Source organism: Sarcophilus harrisii, chromosome 5 (genome assembly GCF_902635505.1).
Source record: "Sarcophilus harrisii chromosome 5, mSarHar1.11, whole genome shotgun sequence".
NCBI lineage: Eukaryota > Metazoa > Chordata > Mammalia > Dasyuromorphia > Dasyuridae > Sarcophilus > Sarcophilus harrisii.
In genome coordinates, this window is record NC_045430.1 from 156064775 (window position 1) to 156083773 (window position 18999).

The following is an 18999-nucleotide window of genomic DNA, read 5'->3' on the forward strand; positions in this document are numbered from 1 at the left end:
ACAAAAACAGCTGGGCAGAGGCGCTGTTGGCATCGACAAGTTGCAGGAGAATAGACCTTGGCTTGTGGTTCCACATTAGAGGAAAGAACTGAGGGGAAACTTGAGACATCATCAACCCACCCAAAATTACAGGTGCTTATTTTACAATTTTTTTTTTTTTACAAAAAATGAATTGGCAAAGAAGAAAGAACCCCATCATTGAAATATATTATGGAAACAAGGAAGACCAGGGTTCATCTTCAGAGGAAGATACTTCAGTGAAAAAAAAAAAAAAAAAAAAAGCTTGTACCTCAAACAGTAACATGAAATAGCTTCCTTTCCAGAGAGAACTTATAAAAGAATTCAAAAAGGGATTTAAAATCAAATGAGAGACACTGAGAAAAAAACTAAAACTAAAACTAAAAATCCTGCAAAAAAACCTCAAGAAGATTATGAAAAATGCTAAGCAACTAGCAAAGGAGGTATAGAGTCTCAAAAATGAAAATAACTCTTTGAAAATTAGAATCAAGTAAGGGGAAACCAATGAAGCTATGAGAGATCAAGAAGTAACAAAACAGATTATAAAGAATGAGACATTAGAACAGAATATGAAACATTTTATAAGAAAAATGACTGATCTTTAGAACAGAGAAAGAAGAGAAAATATAAAAATAATTGGACTGTCAAAGAGTTCTGAAGGAATAGAGAACCTTAACATAATAATGCAGATGATCTAAAAAATTGTCCTGCAGTGATGAAGAGAAAGTAGAAATAGAAAAAAAAAATCAATCACCACCTCAAAGAGTGGTGGAAAATTTTGTGGAAATTGCCAAATTTCTAAATCCCAAGATCAAAGAAAAAATTTTGCAAGAAACAAAAAAAAAAAAAAAAATTCAAATATGCAAGAGCTACAATCAGAATTGGACAAGACAGTTCCTGGAATCCTATCTACCACCAATCAAGTTTGGCCTGTAGCCAAAAATGTCACATCCAGCAAAATTAACTACAATTATTAAATGAGAAAAATATGGACAGATTTTCAGGACTTTCTATCAACCAAACCTGAACTTTACAGAAAATTTAACCCTTAAGAGCCAATATGAAATATCAGTTTTAAGAAATTTAACATGAAAAAACGATTTAAACATAGACAACTTATTTCTATTTTTATATATGTATATTACATATTTAAGATTCCCATCAACAATAGGATAGTTCAAAAGAAAGATTGGCAGAGTTGAGGCAAAAAACAATAATCACGTTATACAAATAATACAGAAGCATTAGAGGAGAGAGGAGGGCTTGTAGTTCTAAAAACCTACTCACATAATAATACATATACAAAATGAAGCATATAGCACCCTCCAAAAATCTATAAAGAAATAATGGGGGGAGGGATGGGCAGATGGAGAAATAAACAGTGAGAGAAGACAAGGAGGATCCTTGGGTGGGGGTAAACTAAGTAAATATAAAGGGAAGTTAGGGAGCAGAATTTAATTAAAGAGTCAGCAGGGATAGGAAAGATGTGTGTGTGTGTGTGTGTGTGTGTGTGTGTGTGTGTATGTATATATCTGCATAAGTATACATAAGTACATTTTTTTTAACTATAGCTTGCTTGGGCATAATGAAAGGGGGAATATAATAAAGTAAATAAAGTGCACAGCAGAGAACCAATTTACAAAGAACAAAGAAAAAGTAGACATTCATGAATATAATTTCTTTTAGTAATCTTTATATACACACACACACACATATGCACACATTCACTCACACACACACTTGCTGGATCTGGCAATTTTTTGTTATATATTTTGAATCTTCTCTGTTGTTCTGCTGGGCACATGACAGTATTCTCTTTTGTTTTCCTTTATTTTGTTTTGTATTTCTTTTCTGTATTTTTTTTCGTTACTCTATTTTTTCAAATAAAATTAATTAAATAAATAAATAAATAATTGAAAATGTGTGGTTATTGACTGTGAAACACTTGGTTCTTTTCAGCAGTTTTACAATCCAAGGCAATCCCAATCGACTTTGGATAGAAAATGTCATCTGTATCCAGAAAAAGGAATTATGGAGATTGAATGTAAATTAACACATGCTATGTTCACTTCTTTTTTTTTCCCTCTCTCATAATTATTCCCTTTTGTTCTGATTTTTCCTCCCTACATAATTCATAAAGCAATGTGTATTAAAAATAAAATAAATAAATAAATAATGGAAATGTGTTGCCTCCAGCAGTGATTCCTTTGTGTATACTTGAGTTTTGTTCAGCTACTCTTCAAATTTTCATCTTCTCAAATGCTATTTTCATTTCAACCTACAGCACATTGAGTCCTGAGGTGTTAGCATACAAATGTTGTGCTTCTACTGTCATCAATGCTGAGACTAGGTTTCTAGAGAAATAAAATATCTGTTTTATATTGTATGTTATTTATTTTAGTTTCATTTATTAATGCTACCGAAAAGTTTTGAACAGGGGAATGATATAGCACACTAGTGTTTGAGGATGATTTTTTGCCAGCTATTTTTGATATGTATTAGAGAAGAGAAAGATTAGAAGCACAGAAAACAATTAGGAGAATGTTAAAATATCCTTTTGATAGGTGATAAAGCACTGATCTAGGACATAGGTGTGAGGAATAAGGTAGAATTAGATTCATAAAACTTGATTAGATATGAGAAGATGAGGGAGAGAAAAGTCAGTCTTATGTGTTGCAAGCTGGCATGACTGAAAAGATATTGAGAAAATATTTTCAACAGAGTTAAGGAAATCTGAAGGAAAACCAGACGATAAGTTCTCAAATGGTCATTTTGAGTAGAAGTTACTGAAGGAACTTATATCACCAGACAACTAATAATATAGAACTAAAATTCAAGAGGGAAATTTTCTCTGGATATAAAATTTGTGAGATCATTTGCAGAAAGATTTTAATAGAAGCTATAATATATATAAAAGAGGATAGAGCAAATGAATTGTAGGTAATGTCAATACCTAGATGGAATAGAAGATAGATAGTTACATAATAGCAAAGAATAATAAGGGGGAGCCAAACAAATAGGACAAGTACCAGGAAAAAATATCATGAAACCAAAAGAAGATAGAGGATTTAGTAAAAACGAGGAACTCAGAAGTGTCAAAAACTGAGGTCAAGAAAAATATGAATGCATCAGACCATGAGCTATATCAATCAAAAGACTATTGATAACCCTGATGATTGTGCAGTTTTAATATTGTATTAGTCAGAAACTAAACTTGAAAGGATTAAGAAGAGTCGGAAGCAAAGCCAACATGCTAGAATAGGCAGTAAATCCCCCCATATTCACCTCCAAACAACCATAAAGTAGAGCTCTAGAACAAATCTGGAACAGCAGAACCAACCAAGACAGAGCAAAATAATCTTTGAGCTCAAGAAATTTGAAAGATAAAGTTCTCTCTCAAAAAGGTAAAAGGGATACTCAGTCTAGGAAAGAAAGCATCCCAGCAAGCCCTACCTCAGCAAAACAGCAATAAATCCTGTGACATATGAGTGTAATGGAATATTATTATTCAATAAGAAATGATGAATAGGCAGGTTTCAGAAAAACCTGGAAATTCTTGTACAACCAGATGCAAAATGAAATGAAAAGAACAAGGAAAACATTATTCATGGTCTCAGCAATATTGTATGATGATCAACAATAAATGACTTAACTTTTCACACAAGTACAAAAGACTTATGAAGAAAATTCTTTATAAATTCAGATAAAGAACATATGGATTCTGAAAACAGATTTTTTTCACTTTATTTTTTGTGTTTTTTTTTATTTTTGATCTGTTTATTCTTTTACAACTGTGACTATTATGGAAATATGTTTTACATGATAGCACATGTATAACTTATGTCAAATTGCTACCATTTCTGGAAGTGGGAAAGAGGAGGGAGAAGTTTTGGAACTCCAAATCTTGCAAAAATGAATGCTAAAAATTGTCTTGACAAGCAATTGGGAAAAATAAAATACTATTTAAAAAGAAAAGCAGGATGTGAGTCAGTTAATGTAGCAAGTATGGGTGACCTCTTTTTAGGAGTTAGTTAAGAGGGAAAGTACAGGACACTGAAAGAGAAAAACAAAGTTTGGGAGGCTTTTTCTTTGTTTTAAGTTGCATAATATCTATGTTTGTCTTTTAAGCTGATAACTGGGGTAGAGGAGAGACACAGAGAGAAACAGAGAGACAGAGAAACAGAGACAAAGAGACAGAAAGAGTGACAGGAACAGAGAAACAGAGAGAGAGAAAGAAACAGAACATAGGGACACTAAGAGAATGACAAAGTAAAAAGCTTCTAGAGGGAAGAAGTTCAACTATTTCATGGAAACATGGAACAAAAAGGAATGAAAGAATAGAAAGTGGACAAAAAGAGATTTTGATGTGTCAAGAAATAAAGTTCACAGCAATTTTATGATTTTGTGAAATGATACCATTTCTAATCTTCCTCCATTCCACACTGTGATGTTTTAATGAGCTTGTTTTATAAGGAGTTTTACTTTTTTACTTCTTTAAAAAATGTATTTAGTGACTTGTCCCCCAGTTACACATAAAAACATTTTTAACATTCATTTTAAAACTTTGAATTCCAAATTTTCTCCCTCTCTCCCACCTCATCTCACTCATTGAGAGAACAAGCAATTCCATACATGTTATACATGTGTAATCATGGAAAATATTTCCATAATAATCATGTTGAGACAGAAAACAAAACAAAAGGAAAAGACCTCAAAAACAAAGTTTAAAAAGTATCCTTCCACCTATATTTGGATACCATCAGTTCTATCTCTGGATATGGATAATGTCTTTCAACATAAGCCTCTAAGACTTGTGTTGGATCATTATATTGATGAAAATAGGCAAATCATTCACAGATCATCTTATAATATTGCTATCACTTTGCACAAAGTGTATGTCATTTTGCCTCAGTTCATGTAAATCTTTCCAGGTTTTTCTGAGAGGACCTGCTCATCATTTCACATAGCACAATAGGATTCCATCACAATCATATACCACAATTTGTTCAACTATTTCCCAATTCATGAGTATCCCTTCAACTTCCAATTCCTTGCTCCTCAGAAAGAGCTACTCTAAATATCTTTGTACATATAGGTGCTTTTTTGTTCTTTCTTTTTAAAATCTCTTTTGGGATACAGACCTAATATTACTAGGGCATTACTAGGTTAAAAGGCATATACATGATTTTAGAGCCCTTCCCATAATTTTAAACTGCTCTACATAATGGTTGAATCAGTGCATAATTCAACCAATAGTATATCAGTGTCTCATTTTTTCTACATTCAATTCTCCATTTCTCATTTCTGTTCTAATAGCCAATATATTAGATATGAGGTAGTATCTCAGAATTGTTTTAATTTGAATTTCCTCATACAATAGTGAGTAACAACATTTTCTTTTCATATGGCACTAACTAGCATTGACTACCATCTGAAACCTGTTCACGTTTTTTGATCATTTATCAATTGGGGAATGGTTCTTATTTATGTAAATTTGACTCAGTATTCTATATATTTGAGAAAAAAGTTATTTTTCAGAAAAACTTCAAAATTTTTGACAGATACTAGTGCTAGTGGTATTTCCTATATTCCCCATTTATTCTACTCTCTCTTTTCACCCTTTCCCTCCTCTAAAGTGTTTTGTTTCTGACTTAACTCCTCCTTCAATCTACAATCTCTTCTATCAACCTTCTTTCTCTTATCCCATTCCCTTCCTACTTTCATGGATGGTAATATATCTTCTCTATATTTATGTACATACAGATATAGGCATATATACATATATGTAGATATATAGATAAAGAGCATGGGAGTTTAATATGAAGGGATGGTATCTACAAATAATAAATTAAGGGGTAAGAGAGGAATGTAACATAAGAAATGGAAGGGGAGAGGTAGAATGGAGTAAATCATCTCAAATAAAAGAACAAAAAAGCTTTGGCAGTAGAGGGGAAAAAGGAAGAAGTGAGGGAAAGTGAGTAAGCCTTTTGTTTTTCAGAGCTTATTCAAAAAGAGAATAACATATACTTGGGTATGAAAATCAATATTACCCTACATCTTTGTTCTCTGTATTCAAGACACATTACCTGCCCCTGATTGCTGAAATCTGCCTATTTAAACCCAAGATGATTTTCAAGGTTATGATCTCTGATTTCTTTCTAATAATCCTAATAATATCTTCTTCCTTGATTCCCCTTTACTTGTTTCTTAAACTCTAATGTATTCCCATTCCCAAATATGGAATAGTGCCTACCACTTTTCTTATTATTTTCTTGTTCTTATTTAATTGTTAAATGCAATACAATTTTTTGTGACCCAATAAATGTCCATAGGATTTTCTTGGTAAAGATACTAGAGTAGTTTCTCAATTCCTTCTTCACATTTACAGATGAGAAACTGAGAGAAATAGGGGTTGTTATTTATCTAGGGTTACACAGCTAGTAAGTGACTGAGCCTGCATTTGAAATCAGATGCTACTAATTCTAAACCTTGTGTTCTATCCACCTTACTATCTAGATGTCTTTAAAAACATTTTCCTCTTTTTCTTACTATTTATTTACCCAATTCCAATGTCCCCTCACTTTAGCATCTTTAATGTTTGCCCACGTACCAGCTATTCCCCAAGACCCAGTCTACATCTCAATTATTTTGCTGCCCAGGACTCAATGTGAAACCCTTGGTCCTACAAGGATATGAGAGAATTACCATCCTTGAAAACTCCAAGTGATTTTGGTCCTCTGGAAGAAGTGAATTGATAAAGCAGTAAAAACTAGCTAAATGATGGTTAATGCTTAGAAAGATCTTCTTTACCAAATGTAGCTATTTCCAACTCATGCATAAGTCTTTTCCACTCTGATTTCTATTTATCATCTTCCTAACTTGTTTTCAAGTTATCTTTAAAATTTGAAATAAAAGAATCAAAAGGAGAAAGAAATAATTTGAAAACAGCTTAAATTAGAATGGATCGGGGCTTCAGTAGAATATGGTGGGGGCTTTGAGGTTTTGTAGCTTGAATCAAATGGCTCAAATAAACAAATGTACTATACACTATGGCATGTAATCCAATATAACATATAGTGAGTCTGGAAGGTACATAAAATTCTTGACCTGGGCCCTGTAAAATTGAAAAACAAGCCTTTACTTCACTACCAGAGATTTAGAAAATAGAACTTGCAAAAAAAATCAGGCTAAGTCATTACTAGAGCAAAACATCGGAACTGGACAAAATGATAAGTGGAAAAATATAAGAAGTACTAATAAAATGTTTTCAAAGTTATAGTTTATAGTTTTCTGGCATCTGTTATCTTTTGACTCAATTAGAGATCTAAGAGAAAATAAAACCAAGAAAATTTTAAGTTAAATGTGTATTTGTTGTCCACTATTAAAGGTATGCAAAAGGCAAAAAAAAATTATATTAGGTTTTTTTTTTTTTCCTGATCCCTGGGTAAATACATTTTAATACTTTCCTACGCAGAGGAAATATATTTTATGTTATGTAAACAACAACATATATTCAATGGGAACTACAATCTGTAAGTACAAAAATGTAAAAGCCCAGATCCTGATAGTACTGCTTTGTAATATTACTCTGTTTGAAATCTTCATTGAAAAGCTTTAAAGTTATCTGGTAGTACATTTTCATTCCTGCTGATAAAGACAAAAGGTTGTATGTTTTAATTTTGCAGTAAAATTAATTTCTCAGCTATGCATACTACCTTATAATAAATCTTGGCAAGCTAAGTTCTTCCTTATATAAGTTCTTCCTTCTTCTATATCAATATAATATGATGAATTAAGATGAAGATTTGATAGTTAGTATTAATGTTAAATATTAGAAAAAAATTCAACTAAACTTCAATCTCAGCATTATTGCAATGTATTTATATATTTGTCCAATGAAATTGTAGTATTTTTCTGTGTTCCCACAATAATTAACATTTTTAGAAAAGAAAATAATTTTCAACTTAAGAAAATTTATTATTATTTTTTAATAGCTTTTTATTTACAAGTGATATGCATGGGTAATTTTAAAGCTTTGACAATTGCCAAAACTTTTGTTCCAGTTTTTCCCCTCCTTCCCCAATCCTCTCCCCTAGATGGTAGGTTGACCAGTAGATGTTAAACATATTAAAGTATAAATTATATATACAATAAGTATACATGACCAAACCATTATTTTGCTGTACAAAAAGAATCGGACTCTGAAATATTGTACAATTAGCCTGTGAAGGAAATCCAAAATGCAGGTTATTCATCATTTTTATAGAATAATAATATTCCATTACCTTCATATATCACAACAATGTTCAATCATTCCCTAATTGAGGGACATCCACTCATTTTCCTTTTTTTGCTACCACAGAAAAATCTGCTACAAACATTTTTGCATATGTGGGTCCTTTTCCCTCCTTTATGATTTTCTTAGGATAAAGAACTAGTAATGGCAATGCTGGGTCAAAGAGTATGCAGAGTTTGATAGCCCTTCGGACATACTTCCAGATTGCACTCCAGAATGACTGGATCATTTCACTACTTCACCAACAATGCATTAGTGCCCCAGTTTTCCCACATCCCTCCAATATTTATCATTATATTTTCCTGTCATCTCAGCCAATCTTTGAGGTATGAGGTGTTACCTCAACCTTCTTTTAATTTGTTTTTCTTGGATCAATAGTGATTTTGAACATTTTTTTCATGAAACTATAGATGGTTTTAATTTCATATCCTTTGACCACTTATTAATTGGGGAATGACTTATACTCTTATACATTTAACATAATTCTTTTTACATTTTAGAAATGAGACCTTTATCAGAAATACTGGCTATAAAGATTTTTTTTCAGCTTTATACTCCTATTTTAATCTTGTTTCTATGGGTTTTGTTTGTACAAAACTGTTGGAATCCTTACAAAGTGTTAAGTCATTAGAATTGATAGAGACAATAATTATCTGATTTAGCATGGCTCAGTATGATTGATCTGATCTTACAAGGAGATATTATGGGCCAGAAGAAACAAAGTACTAAGTAGAACTGATAGATAATAATGCTTGTGTTCACACCTTTAGAGAGCTCATATAAGCAAGAAGTATTTAAGTATTTACTGGAGTTCACAAGTATGGGAGATTCACAAAAGTTAATTTTGTAACTTTGTAAATTCACACCTCCCTTAATCCCTCCCTTGAAGGGGAGGAGTAAACCTTTGGGAGATGATATATAAGAAGCAGATTCAGTCTGGAGTTCAGCTGAAAAGATTGAGAGGGGAGTGTAAAGTTAATTCAGAAGAGAAGCCCTCTCTCGGAGGCGCAACCAGATTCACCTCATCTCACACCACTGTGGTGGCGGGATTCCTGCACTTCCCCCACTGAGACCAAGGCTGGTCTGAAAGGCTCTCCAGAAAGCTGCCCAGTCCCATAGGAGGAGGCAAGACAGATCCATTCCACAAAACCTTTTTAATTTAATGTAATTAAAGTTGTCCATTTTTCCTTTCATAATGTTCCTTAGTTCTTTGGTCATAAATTCCTCCCTTCTCCAACCATCAGACAGGTAAGTGATCCCTTGTTATTCTAATTTGTTTATGGTATCATTCTTTATGCCCAAATCATGTATCGATTTTGGCCTTATTTTGGTATGAGGTATGAGATGTAACTCTATGCTGAGTTTCCAACATATTATTTTCTAGTTTTCCCAGAACTTTTTGTCAATTACTGAGTTCCTTTTCCAGAAGCTGGGGTTTGAGGGATTATCAACTGCTAGATTGCTATTGGCCTTGATTATTGTGTCATGTATATAATCTATTGCACTTATCCACCATTTTATTTCTTAGCCAGTACCAAGTGGTATTGTTAATTGCTGCTCTAGTCATAACCATAGGTTTGGTACTGCTAAGCTAGCACCCTAGGTAATTTTTTCATTAATTCCCTTAATATTTTTGATATTTTCTTCTTCTAGATGAACTTTTTTTCTAGGTCTATAAAATAATGTTTTGCTGTTTTATTAGTATAGCACTGATCAAGTAGAACAATTTAGGCAGAACTGTCATTTTTATTATATTAGCTCTGGGTACCTATAGAGGACGGCAGATAGCTGGTTCCCTCTGGGCTGAAGGATTTTTTACCTTACCCAGAGTTCCCACACTATCTGCACCTGTCTATTGCATTCTCTGACCTGTCAACTGAGAAGCAATTGCATTGTCTAACCTCTCTGTTCTTCCCTCTTGCCTCCAATTTATTTCATTCCCAATCCCCAAGGAATATCTGTGTCAGTAAAGGCTGCTTTGCAACTCCTTTAAGTGTTATGATTCACAGCTATGCATGCTCTTGGAGAATTGACCTGCCCCTTCAATCAGGCATGGTCCTTAACATATACACATGAGCAATTGATATTTTTCCAATTGTTTAGATCTGATTTTGTGTGAGAAGTGTTTTGCAAGCATGTTCATATAGTTCTTGGGTTTGTCTTGGCAAGTAAACTCCCAAGTATTTTATGTTGTCTACTGTAATTTTGAATGGAATCTCTCTTTCTATCTTTTGCTAGTGCGCTTTGTGAATAATTTATAAGAATGTAAATGATTTGTGTGGGTTTATTTCATATCCTGCAACTTTGCTAAAACTGTTATTATTTCCATGACTTTCTAGGATCTTCTAAGTATATCATCATATCATTTGTAAAGAGGGATAATTTTATTTCCTCATTGCCTATTCTAATTCCTTTAATTTCTTTTTCTTTTCTTATTGCTAATGCCAGCATTTCAAGTACAGTGGTAAATTGGTGATAATTGGTAACCTTGTTTGACCCCTGATATTATTGGGAATGTGTTCAGTTACTTTGCATTACAAATAATGCTTGCTGTAAGTTTTAAATACATACCACTTATTATTTTAAGAAAAACTCCCTTTATCATTATACTCTCTAGTGGGTTTTTTTTTTTTTAATACTAATGTGTGTTGAATTTTGTCAAAAGCATTTTCTGCATCTATTGAGATTATCATATTATTTCTTTTGGCTATGTTATTGATATGGCCAATTATGGTAATAGTTTTCCTCACATTGACCCAGCCCTGCATTCTTGGTATAAATCCCACTTGATCATCATGTGGTATCCTGTTGATAAATTGCTATAATCTCTTTGCCAATATTTTATTTAAAATTTTTGCATCAGTATTCATCAAGGGCTTTGGTCTGTAATTTTTTTTTCCTCTCTTTTGTCTCTTCCAGGTTTAGGTGTAAGTTTCATATTTGTGTCATAGAAGGAATTTGGTAATACTCCTTTTTTCCTATTTTTCAAAATAATTTACAGGGTATTGGAATGAATTTTTCTTTAAATATTTAGTAGAATTCATTTGTGAATCTAAGCCCTGGGGGTTTTTTCGTAGAGAATTTATTAATGGTTTTTCAATTTTTTTTCTAAAATGGAACTATTTAAGTAATTTGTTTCCTCTTCTGTTAACCTAGGCGATTTGCATTTTGGTAAATATTCATCCATTTTAAAAGTGACAGACACTTTTTCTAACCATTGCATGAAAGTTTTTCATAATAATACTTATTTCTTTCAAGAAGCTTATTTGCCCTTTTTTTTTCATTTATAATAGCAATAACAATGGAAGCAAAAAGCTGTCATTCTTCAGTGCATACATAGGAGGCAAAAGAGTGAAGTTCTGAAACATAAACAAACAGGATAGGCTTTTTTTAATATGTGGAATTATTTTATATAGTTTTTTAAAAGCAAAAAGTATAAAGTAGAGATGCACATCTTCATGCACAGGCCACATTTTGTGTTTTATTGTTTTTATAGACATACTCCTTTTTGTATATCTATGTATGCTCAAGTTTGGGGGGAGGAGGGGAACACACACACCATAAATGGACTTTTTTACCTTCAGAATTCTCCTACATTTATGCCTGTAAGTATAAGCAACCTGATGAAAGTCATTGGTTACATGAAAATATGTATTAAATAGTCTGGGACTCATTGTTAATTAGTACAATGATAAACTAAGGGATTTAAATGGAACACATAAGCAAAGACAGAGTTAGAGCAGAACTAAAAGTCATTTTATCTGAATTGCACTGAAATAATAATTTGCTATTAATTTCTATAAAAGTAGCCAACAAATTTCATACTAAAATATCTCGGTTGAGGGAATACATTCCTCCTCAAAGCAGTTCACTATAGTTTTGGATATCTCTAATTATTAAGAAGTTTGTCTTTATGTGGCTGCAATATATTTCCATATGCCTTCTGCCCATTTGATTCAAAGTACTTAGTAAATGTTGCTGTATCTTCATGAAATCATTATATCCTCCAAATTTCCTATTATTTATATCTGTTATCTCTTCACTTTCTTCAGCTCTGTGCTTCATATGTACTCTAGTCCAAAGTTTACAAAATATAATACATATATTTTTATATGTTATCTTAGAGCTGTCCTTTGGTTATTTCATATAAGTTACTTGCCAGGTAAATTTTCTTCAAGGGTAAGGAGTGATATCCATTGTTTTATATATATATATATATATATTTTTATATATATATATATTTGCTTTTATCCCCCTTTGCCACGTAGTTCATGCATGTAGCACATGCTTAATACCATGTTTATTACATTAAGAATAAATGGATGATGGGGCCCTTCCATAGTACATTAAATTCTTCCAGGAGCATGTTACAATACAATATATGTTGAATACAATTTTCAGCTTATATCATTTCTTGTCTGAATCCTTCTATTCCAGCAATCATGTCTTAAAGGACAATAGTCTAACCCAGAAGATCTTTGTGTGCAAATATTAACTTTTCAAGTACTGTACAGAAATAGCAAAGTTTTCTCTAGTTAGAAACTGGTATAACCTCTTTTTAAAAATTATAATGAATCTTTTAAGAGTTTAAGTTACTCATGTTATGTCATGATAGATAACCATGTGGGATTTTTGCATTTAAAATGTAAAAAATTTGTTTATAAACATTCTTCAAGTGATATACTGGTTTACCACAGAATAAATATGCATGTAAACTAAATGTCAAGGACCAATAATGAGCAGTCAAAACTGCTGAGCAGCTATCTAGCTTTCAGCTAATAACACTTTGTTGTCTAGGCTCAGTCAGATTGAAAATGAAATTTTTACAAGGAAAAATTTAATTAACATTTTGTAGTCATTATGCTGTTCTGCTGTAAGCTGATTTTCTTGATCAAGCTGTTAGCTGCTTTAATATTTTAGAAGCTAAAATGTCTTTTTACTACCACTATAATGTGGAAGATTAATATATGTTTGCAAAACTGATGATGTCAAGGATATTTTGTCTTTAATTCCAAGGCAGCTGTATATACATGGACTCTTGACATGCAGGTTTCTCACAGACTTTGACCAATAGGATTCATTATAAAATCAGAAGAGAAACAGAGGAAACCCTAGTCTCATGCCGGGGAATCATAAGATGAAATTGAGGCCAAAAGTGAAAGCCATTAATTTCACAAGAGTGCCTTAGATGGTTTTAAAGCCCACTTCAAATGCATTAGTGGGATATCATTTTCTATTTCAGGAGAAGTAAGATCAAATCAAGGCAGCTTTATAGTGAATGAATCCTACAGTTATATTTTACAAAAAGGAGTTATTTTAATTTCTGAGTTTTTTATTATACAGTAAGGTAATGGACTGAACTATGAAATAACATTTACAGCATAAATAAGCTTGGTTATCTCTTTTTCAAGGCATTTAGACACCATCCAATTATTTCCATTTTTGTGTATATTCATGTCAAAAAAGATTTTTGTCTTTGCAATATCAGCTACAAAAAGTAAAGAGTCATGCTAAAGAGCACCAAAATACTTTGATTGCTCATTTTCAGATGATGGTTAAAAAAAATAAGAAGGCCAACTAATTAGAAAGTTTCATGAGCAAATCAAACAGCTGATCCACTGACCTTTTGTAATATATCTAGGATAGAAGCTAAATAGGAATCCAGAATGAAACAAAAGGAAGATAGATAGATCAAGTGAGTCAAAAACTAGTTGTTAAGTATTTACTATCTGCTAGCACTGTGCTAAAAACTGGGGAAAGAAAGAAACATTGCATGAAGCTTAGTCTAATGGGGAAGGCAGCATGCAAACAATTAAACACAAATAAAAACCCACAGGATAAAGGAGGGATAAGTGACACCAGCAAAGCATTACTATTAAGGGGGATTGAGAAAGGCTTCTTATAGAAGGATGTACTTTAACTAAGGCTTAAAGAGAAACCAGAGAGGAAAGATAACAAAGATAATGAGAGAGAGAATTTCAAACCTGGGGAAGCCATTGATAAAGTTCAGATTTGGGAAGTGAATTACTTGTTTGAGGAATAATAAAGTCAGTATGACAAGATCACAGAGTGTATGGGGAGAATTAGGATATAAGAAAATTGGAGAAATTAAATAAATCTTTGAATGATAACAAAGGTCATTTTAAACCACAATATTATTTTAGGGACATTGTATGACTGCAAGTAAAGCAATGCTACACTCTCCAAAGAATAACATTCAAAAGACACCTTGCTTTTTTCCCGTTGTGAAATACATAAAAGTGATTACTTGTATATAAACTATTGCAAAACAGGAGATTATCATATACTTCAACAACGATACTATATGAGAGTATATTTTGATGGAAGTGGATCTCTTTGACAAAGAGAAGATCTAACTCAGTTTCAATTGATCAATGATGGACAGAAGCAGCTACATCCAAAGAAAGAACACTGGGAAATGAATGTAAACTGTTTGCATTTTTGTTTTTCTTCCCGGGTTATTTCTACCTTCTGAATCCAATTCTTCCTGTGCAACAAAAGAACTGTTCAGTTCTGCATACTTATATTGTATCTAGGATATACTATGACATATTTAACATGTATAGAACTGCTTGCCATCTAGGGGAGGAGGTGGAAGGAGGGAGGGGAAAAATCGGAACAGAAGTGAGTGCAAGGGATAATGTAAAAAAAATTACCCAGGCATGGGTTCTGTCAATAAAAAGTTATTTAAAAAAATAAAATAAAATAAACTATTGCAGTTTCCCCTCATACCATAACAATTTCTCCAATATTTAAAATAATCCCCTTAAAATGTCTGGAAAGAAATTTTGCTATAAATAAATGATATCCATCATATTTAGGTGTTCTCTTTGATTAAAATAAAAAAAAAAAAAGTTTAATTTTGTAGAGGATCACAGATAGTAGGGGAATTCTTACTTGGTTATAAGATCTTTCAGCCCAGCAAGGGAAGCTGCAAATATGTCTGGTTTGGCTCCCCATGACCCCTGGGAGTATCTTGGCCTTCCTGAGAAGTCAGGGCGTGTGACAACCTGTGTTGTAATTGAAGCAGAGTTATACGAAGTGGCAAGGAAACATCTATACACAATAGCAAGTTGTTTATGTGGTTCCACATGCACAGTATATACTTAGTGCATATGCAAAATGCTATAGTTGTGTAGAGTATTAGAGTATGTAAGCCTGAGGGAATTTTGAATAAACAAACTCCTGTTTGACCATCTTTGTGAGTTCTGCCCCTTCACTCCTTACACATGATCAGGATGTGAGCTGATACCGAAATCCTCTAGTGAGCAGATCTGGACAAATTTATATACTTTTTAAAATCTGGGTATGAATATATGTATGTATGTGTAAATATTATATATATATATATATGTGTGTGTGTGTGTGTGTGTGTGTGTGTGTGTGTGTGTATGTATACATAGATACAAATATATAGCTATAGATACATACCTAGTCACAAATATCTATAACAGATTTTAAAGACTGCTATATATATATATATATGTATATGTAAATATGTTTGTATTTGAATGCTTTTTTTTCTTTAGGTTACAATATAATTTAAAAGGAATATACAATTTTTGCTATCATTAAAATTTTTATTTTAGTGGGAAATGAAGGTTTTTCTCTATTGTTTTGAAAATAAATTCTACTGTTCAACCATAAAGCACAGTGAAAAGAGCATGTGATTTTAGATTCAGAAAATCTGGGTTAAAATCTTGATTCTGCCAGTAGTTATACATATGATTTTAAACAAGTAACTTAAGCTCTCTAAATCTTCATTATCTTTCAGGTCCCTTTCAGCTCTAATATCTTAAGTCAAATCAAACCTAGCATATATGTTAATAGCTGATATGTGCTAAGTGTGCTACTACATACTTCAAAAAAAGATATCTCTAAATAAAGTAGACAGAATGGAAACAATAATTTTCTTAAGAAGATATGACTCATATGTGGAACAACTAGATAAACACATATGTAAGTCATGCATTCTCAAGAAAATTGTCATTTCCATGCTTTCTCCTTTAGAATAGACTGAAACAGGCTATTAAATATTATGAGTTGGAAGCAAATAATATACTGAAGGAAGCATTTAAATAATTCAGTTTATCCATCCAGTTATCAAAGTATAGAGAGTAATGATTGTTCTTAATTGTATTTCCCGTGTTTTGGGTTTTTTCTTCATTGGTATTTTTATGAAAAATTTTAAACAAGATTGCATTGAGGCTGCATCTTCCATTGAAAATATTACTGAATTTAATTCTCAAGATCTAGACTCTAATATCATTTCTGCTATTTATTAGCTATGTGACCATAGACAAGTTAGTTCTTATCTATGAGACTGAAACTTCTCATTTGTGCAGTGAAAGGCTTGGTCTATGTTCACTCAAGTTTTTATATAATTTATAATCCTATAAGTGAAGAGTATTTCAGATAGTTATAATAAACAATTTGAAGACTCAAGACATAGCAATTGAATAATTATCTTTCATATTCATTTCTAGTCAAATCAGTAAACAGAGGCAGGATGCTCAAGGAAATTTTGTGAATCACAAAAATGCAGCTAATGTTTTAACATGGAGTATGCAGATATTCTTGAAGGTTAATAGACCTTTCATGAAGTAACATTTCTACAAAGTTGAAAAGGTACAGATATAGCCCATTAAGAGATGGACTATGGCCTAAGTTAATCTACTTGCTCATTGCCATACCAATCAAACTGCCAAAAAGCTATTTTATAGAACTAGAAAAAATTAGTAATAAAATTCATCTGGAAGAAAAAAAGATCAAGGATATCAAGAGAATTAATGGAAAAATACAAATTATGGTAGTTTAGAAGTACCCAAACTAAAACTATATTATAAAACAGCAGTCATCAAAACCATTTGGTACTGCCAAAAAAGAGTGATGGATGAATCAATGAAATAAATTAAATACATATGATATAATAATCAATGTTTATAGTAATCTAGTAATTCATAAATCCCCAAACTCCAGCATCTGGGATAAGAACTTGCTATTTGACAAACATTTCTGGAGAATACTGGAAAATAATGTCACAAACTCAGTATAGACCTACATCTCACACCTCATACCAAAATAATAAAAAGCTTTAAAAAAAAAGAAAAGTTTTACAAATGTATTGATATTCTAAATTGCTGTCTTGAACTGCTATGTCTTTCTACTTGATAATGATAATTTTATTTTTCTGTTTGAGGTGGTTTCTAGGTTCTTTGGGGGTATTTTATCATATTTTGCTTTATACAAATTAAATTTCTTTAGTAATGAATTTAGTTGATATCTTTAAAAAAATTCCCCAATTTTGAACATCAATAGGTCGAATAAATAAAATTGGAGCTATTGAAAATGCATGCTATATTTTGTTATTTATATATTTCTTATTTTGTTTTGTTATTGATATGAAGTACACATGGCTGAGTCAAAACCTTGCTCCCACCCTAGTAAATAGTCACTTCCTAATTGGTATTGTAGTTAATTTTATTTTTTTAAATGATATTGTTTAGTTTTTTGTCTACTTTTTACTGTCATTTTCTTTAAGCAATATTTTCATGAAAAATGGGTTTGAGGCTCCTTAGTCATTTCTACAACTCTTCACCTCTTTTATTTTTTAATACCAAACTATATTTTCCCAATACGTTTCCTTCCTATGTGACCTTCTTTTGCACTTAAATCATCAATTTCTACGGTACATATTAACTTAGTCAGAGGTCACTTTTCTTCCTAGAATTTCTCTATATTGTAATTCCCTGTAATAGATATTTCTATATGGGTTGAAATTATCTAGTATTTGCTTATTTTTGTGTATATAAAATCTTGAAAACTAGAATATGAGATAAACAAAGAGTCTTATTAAATAATGCTTCTTGTTACATTTTGTTATGGGATGAAACCATTTCTATTATTTCTTTATTTACCTCTATAAAGAAAAAACTGTTAAAGCTAACTTACAAATTATAGAAACCTTCTTTTAAAAAATTACTTCTGGTCAAAATATCATTATGTGATTCATTTTCTTTACTATCCATGGCAAATTATTAATCATTAGAAAAAGATCTGATGTATAAGGTACAAATAACTCTTAAAATTACCAATATCCCAGCAATTTTTGTCAAATAGTGAATTCTTTTCCCAAAAGCTGGGATTTGGCGCTTTATCAAACTCTAGATTATTATGGTCATTGACTACTGTGTCTTGTGAATCTAACCTATTCCACTGATCCACTACTCTACTTTTTCACCAGTACGAAATGATTTTGATGACTTCTTTATAATATAAAGTACAATTGGGCCACCTTCCTTTGCATTTATTTTTCATCAATTCCCTTGAAAATCTTGACTTTTTGTTCTTCCAATTAAACTTTGTTATTATATTTTTCTAGCTCTGTAAAATAATTTCTTGGGAGTTTGATTGGTATGGCACTTAGTAAGTAGATTAAGTTAAGTAGAATTACCATTTTTATTATTAGCTTGGCCTACCCATGAACACTTGATATTATTCCAATTCATTAAATCTAACTTTATTTATGTGGAAAGTGTTTTGTAAATTGTTCATATAGTTCTTGAATTTGTCTAAATATTTATATTTTCTATAGTAATTTTAAATGGAATTTCTCTTTATATCACTTGTTGCTGTACTTTTTTTGATTATATATGCTGATGATT